The 6,217-nt window shown below is 38.9% G+C and overlaps 1 non-coding gene across 1 annotated transcript; it reads right to left on the bottom strand.

The window, feature by feature from the left end:
- Positions 1-2,551: 2,551 nt before the first annotated feature.
- Positions 2,552-2,703, bottom strand: LOC123596623. The gene has a single exon (XR_006711779.1). It is a non-coding gene; the product is annotated as a small nucleolar RNA SNORA62/SNORA6 family (small nucleolar RNA).
- Positions 2,704-6,217: the final 3,514 nt, after the last annotated feature.

Here is a 6,217-nt window from a genome sequence, read left to right as displayed (position 1 = left end):
ACTGACAACATTCCTAGAGTGTTACTATTTTTGATATGTGGGCTTGGTATTGATTTGAGGCAAAATGCTACTCCCTCATCCTCTCTCTTCACTGCTCCTGTCCTTGTGATTTTGGGAGAAGAAATGGTTTGTTCCAGTTTGTTGGTTTCCTTTTTCACTCTCACTTAAAGGAAGGATATTTGTAAATCTAATTTACCCCTAGAGCACATCCTTATGCTAAATGCCTTGAGCTTCTGTTCTCACAATGTTAGGTGTGCACTTTTGGTTCGTTTGTTTCAGAGGTATGATGCTCAGGCTAATCTCACTTAGATGGCTGGATATTGAAAGACCATAACTGTTCTGTTCAGGTCCTATTATGTATTTTCACCCTGTTGGCTTGTACTATCTGAGCATCACCTACTCCTCCTTTGTTCATACAACAAACATTTTTGTGGGGCGCCTGGGTGGCTCAGTTGGTTAAGCGTCCGACTTCAGCTCAGGTCACGATCTCACAGTCCATGAGTTCGAGCCCCGCGTCGGGCTCTGGGCTGATGGCTCAGAGCCTGGAGCCTACTTCCAATTCTGTGTCTCCCTCTCTCTCTGCCCCTCCCTCGTTCATGCTCTGTCTCTCTCTGTCTCAAAAATAAATAAAAAAAAAAGTTAAAAAATAAAAAAAAAAAACAACAACAAACATTTTTGAGATAGTATGTGCCAGGTGCTGTTCTGACTACTAAAGATATAAAGTCAAATGGAACATCATACCTACTCTAGGAACTCACAACCTAGTGTGAAATAAAGAAAATGAATCAGTGGTTGCATTTCAACGTAATAGGTGTTGGGTGATTATACTGTGATAATCCAGACAAGAGGCATCTGGTTTCTTTTCCTTTTTGATGTAGTAATTAAGGCTTCCTTGTAAAAAACCCATCAAAGAGCCTCCAATAAGGGCAACATGTTAAACTTTGGTCAACTCATAACAACTCTTCTTGGTTGTTTAACAGATCATCTGTGGACACCACATAGAGGGGTGTTGCTATGAAAGAGGAATGTGAACTATATCATGGGCCCCAAGTATGGGGTACAGGGGATAAATGTCCAGGGGAAAGATATGCCAAGGGTATCTTGAGTGTAAAAGGACTGTGTGTTGAAAATATGAGAAAAATCACATAAGTCATTTTGGCTTAGATCTCTTGCTCTCATGTAAAACCTACTTGGAAGCATTTACTCTTAAAAGAGTAAAGGGTACAAAATCTTGCCTGTGCCCATAGTAGAACTGTTGACACACTGCAATAAGATTTGTTGCCTGTGACTTTTTATAGCAGTTATATTAAGGGCTTCATTAGATCAGTCTGTGGGATATGATACAGTGATATTAAAGCAGTAGATAGCTGGACATGTTCTATCAAAAGAAAGAATCCTGATGCATCATCAATGTTTCTCAGGCAATAAAGCAATTCGTGTAGCTGGTGCCAGTAGAGAGTACAGAGCATCTAAAAAACCTGGATGCAGAAACAAGAGGTAGGCTTTAAATATCTAGGCCTGAAGATATCAACAAACAAAAGCAAAGATGCAAACACTGAAATGAGAATTCTCTTCAGTCCATAGTCGGAAGCATAGAAATTACACAACTGTCTAATGTGTTAGTGGTAAATTCAGAGTGGACACATTTCCTGATGTGCAATAACTATAACTTTTAAGGCTATAAATGAATCCCTGTGAAAAGAATCTTGACAATTTTCTAGCATAGAGAAAAGGACACAAATAGGGACCAATAAGAGAAAATTCGAACTCTTTATTTAGTAAGTAAATAAAAAAAACCGACCTCTGGTTATCACCTTTTAAAAATAGACTTAGTTTATTAGGCCAAATATATTTTTTGAATGAGGCTAAAATGGCTTTGGCAAAACTCCAAAAGGAGTGTATTTTTCTACGGAAGTGGTCTTTGAAAGAGAAAGCTCTAGAAACTAATTAAAGAGCCCAAAGGGGAATCCATTTTGTCTTCCACTCTGCAGATTTTCAGTTCTGATCCTTCAAACAGTCCAGTCTCAGGCCATAACAAAAAATTGACACAGAAGCAGAATGGACTAGAAGTTCATACCGATGAGGAAGTAGTGGGCTGTGTTTTGGCAAAGAAACTCAGCTATTAATATGCCATCTTTTTCCTGAGACTTGAGTTTCTTTAAGAGTTTTTAAGTCTAAATTCGAATGGTGCAGAAAACAAACATGCAGAAGAAATGCACCAAAAAACAAAGAAACAAACAAAAAAAAAATAAGAAAAGAAAAAAAATCTCAGCATCTACATTTATTGCAAGGTTTTGATTGACTTGATATATTGTATATATCGTATATACGGTTTTGCTCCAAAATTAATTTACATAAGAATTTTGAATGACAGCCATGATGATAATCAAGCCCACTTTTTATTGCTTTCTATGCACACAACACTGTATAAAACATATGATTACATTTTACTCTTCCCAAAGACCCTGCAAGGCATTGTCAGCCCCTTTTAAAATTAGAGAAAACTGAGGTTATCAGAAACTTTATTTTACTTTACTATTAACTTTCTTACTTTTTTAGCAAGAATTACTATAAAACTCCACTCATTGAGCCAGAGACCCTTGTGGTGTCAGAAAGATTTGCCCCTCATGTAACACACTACCTACACTTGTGAGTTCAGTGGCTAGCCAGTGGCCTCAACTGCAAGCTTTAACAACATGCAGAGAGATTTTCAAATCTACTGTAGTTAAACTACTGGGAGACAGCATGGCAAATAAAGTCAAACAAATTCTAAAGACTAGTCTTGTTAGATTGTACCACCAAGTCCTACTTTGTGCCAGAAAATATACTTAATATTTTTATGTATACAACTGCCTTGAGTACTTTATAAACTCTGTGATGTAGATACTAACATGTGCAGTTCAGATAGTGAAAGTGAAGTTAGAGGTATTGCAAATAACAAAGTACACTCAGCTAGTAAACATCATAAGTTGTATTGGAACAGAAGTTGGTAGTACTCCAAAGTCCACACTTAATTAGATACCTAGGTAGCCACTAAAAAAAATAAATATTAAACTGAGATAAGTGATTATTTCTAGTTTCCTACGTGTAACAAATAAAACCAGCATAACATAGTATGTTACGTCTAGTTAGAACATCATAATGTCTAGTTAAGTTAGAATGTCATCATGTCTACTTAGGATCTCTTTTTCCCTTTTATCTCCCTGGAAGACCTACTTGTCCATCTCACTCAGAAAAAAGCATATGTATTTTATTCTACCTAAATTCAGTTACCACTGGCTTACTTGTATCTTGCATCTGGAAGTCTCTCGGTGTGAGACTTCCTATGACGGTCACAATCACGTTTGTCTAAAGAGCAAAGCACAGTGACTGACACATCTTTCCCTAGGACTCACTCTCAGAGAAACCCAGAGATAAATACACAGATAATTTTAACACCTCTGGTCACGATGGTTCTAAAGGAAGTATGGCAGAAAGAAGCACTGATCCCTTAATTCTAAAATATCAGTAGGAAGAACTGGAGGACCCCAGGGCCCTAGGCCAAGATTGGCATCACTGGGTGAAAGATGTCCTGTACCAGAAGGACAAGCTGTAGGTGTGGACAGGCTTCCAGGTCGTCATGAGCCATCAGTGTTGTGAGTGGCTTGTCTTTCAGTGCTGAAGACCCTCAGGATGGGGTATTCCTCACTGTCCTGCCACCCCACCAGCTGCAACCAGGGTCAGGCACCTATAGCTTCCATATCCTCCTAAACTGTCTGCTCTGTCCTAGGCACTGGCCCTTCAGGGCAAAGAACAGCCCATTTGCTTGCCCACTGACCCAGTACTCTACTGGTTGTGCCCCCTTTGGTCTCCTATTTTATTGGTCTCCGGCTGGCTGTGTTGGTCATGTCCCCTCCTCACAACTTGCAACCTATACCCACTCTGACTCTGGCCCCCTGTAATAAGCTTGTGTCCACAAGACACCAACTGTTCTTTAAAAAAATGCATTTGGTTTATTTTTTTTAATGTGAGAATCTTTATTTTGACAAATAAGTGTAGTATAAAAGTATGACACAAATATTAAAAAAGTTAAAAGATAAATATGTTTACAAATTATTGCAGAAATAATATAAAAGAGGGTAAAAATTCTCAATCAGGAAAAAAGAAAAATGTGAGCGATTATGTAAAAGCTCTTCCCTTGCAAGAAACGGGGATAAAGCTGAAGACCTGGTTTGGTTTCATTCCCGAAAAATGTACAAAATAACAGAAAGACCAGTTGAGGTCAAACGTTGTGAACCCACTGTTTTTTCTTTCTTTCTTTCTTTCTTTTTTTTTTTTTTTTTTTTTTTTTTTTTTTTTTACCTGCCTACTTTTGATCTGGGGAAAGCTGATGACCACAGTGCAAAAGAGCTGATGGGAGAACAGCCAAGAGCTCTCCATCAAGGAGTTCATCATCCTACATTAACCTGCAAGTAGAAAAGGAAATAGAACAAGCCCTTTGAGAAGTCTCAGCTCTGCAGCTGGCTGGCAAGATTTCCTTCACTGTTGTGCTCAAAACAGTTTCCATCTTGGCCAGCAAAAGCACGGAACAGCAAAAAAGGCACACAAGGTTTTGCTTTGGAGGAAGAGTTCCTGGACAGCTAGACAATGGTGGCCTGCTTTTTCTATTTCTCCAGTGACAGGGGACTGAAGACAGAGTGGGTTGTCAGTGAACTGGAGCCTTACAGATTGCATAGTATAAGTAAGCCTGCCATGGCCAATTCCAAGCAGCTAACGTGACTTCACCGAACATGGGGTTGGAAAGAGATGTGCACAGTTGACGTTCAAGGGCCGCAAGGAGCCTGGAGGAGCCAGTGCTCACCCACAATGCATATTTCTGTACATGATCTGGTACTTCAGCCTGCTTTCCAACTTCACCTCATTCCCTGACTTTGAAGTTCACTCTTAAAACCACTCTGATCTTCTTATAGTAGTTACTTCTTTTTGTCTCCAGTTCTTCTCTTGCTCATCCTCAGACACAGGCATTTCTTTCCTTCCTTCAGAGGATGTTTCAAGTGTCATTTCCTAAGAGAAGTATCTTTTTTTTTTTTTTTTGGCCTTACGTAACCTACGTAATGTAGCATCGAATCTTTCTTCACCCACTCACATAACTACCCGCTGAATCAACCTCCTTGTTGAGTTTTATTTAATTTGTTATTGTTGTTGCTTTTCTCAGACAGAACATAAGCTTAAAAGGGAGGGAGTGTTTTGTTTTATTGACTTCTATATTTTTACTGTGTAATAGAGTTTTCATCACATAGTAGGTACTCAGTGAATACTTGTTAAGTGAATAAGTAAAGAAGGAGGTTGTTTACAAAGGCTTCAGTGAATGTACTAAACGATAAAAAAAAAAAACAACAAATGTTGGGGAGGATCTTAATCGTTTAAAGGAGTAACTATCTATGATTTTAGCCTGCTTACCTGTTATATCAGCAGCTAAAAGGCAAAAGAAACGTCTGTGACAAATGGTTATTGAGTCTAAATTCAGGCTGAGTTTTACGGAGAATTTACTATGTGTTGGATTGAATTATGTTAAATATTACTTAAAAAACATGTATGGATTTCTTCATGTTAAAGCTTTTCATTTAATTACAAATAAAAACATCTTCTTTCATCTGAAAAATATTAGAAGTAGAAATATGTGGGGCGCCTGGGTGGCACAGTCGGTTAAGCGTCCGACTTCAGCCAGGTCACGATCTCGCGGTCCGTGAGTTCGAGCCCCGCGTCGGGCTCTGGGCTGATGGCTCAGAGCCTGGAGCCTGTTTCCGATTCTGTGTCTCCCTCTCTTTCTGCCCCTCCCCCGTTCATGCTCTGTCTCTCTCTGTCCCAAAAATAAATAAACGTTGAAAAAAAAATTAAAGAAGTAGAAATATGTTATTTCCAGTTAAAAATATCATTGTGAATTTTATTTCCAAGCCAGAGTTTTCTCCCACATCCCGAATGGGGTGCAAGGACAGGTGACTCTTTAATTTCTGTCCTGAGAGCAACCACATGACTATATAATCTGTCTCTTTCTCTGAAGCTCAGTAGGACACTGCCTTATATGTATTATCCCCACCCTTGTTTCATTCTCTTCTCCCTTAATCTGTGCTCTGAGATTGTCCTCCTTCCAAATGTATTAGCACTTAAAATTTGCCCAAGGCTCTGTTGGTGCAGGTCATTCTATTTTAGAAATGAATATCTTGCTAAATACATTTGT

Source organism: Leopardus geoffroyi, chromosome B1, assembly GCF_018350155.1.
Source record: "Leopardus geoffroyi isolate Oge1 chromosome B1, O.geoffroyi_Oge1_pat1.0, whole genome shotgun sequence".
Classification (NCBI taxonomy): Eukaryota; Metazoa; Chordata; class Mammalia; order Carnivora; family Felidae; genus Leopardus; species Leopardus geoffroyi.
This window is presented reverse-complemented; position numbering and strand designations above follow the sequence as displayed.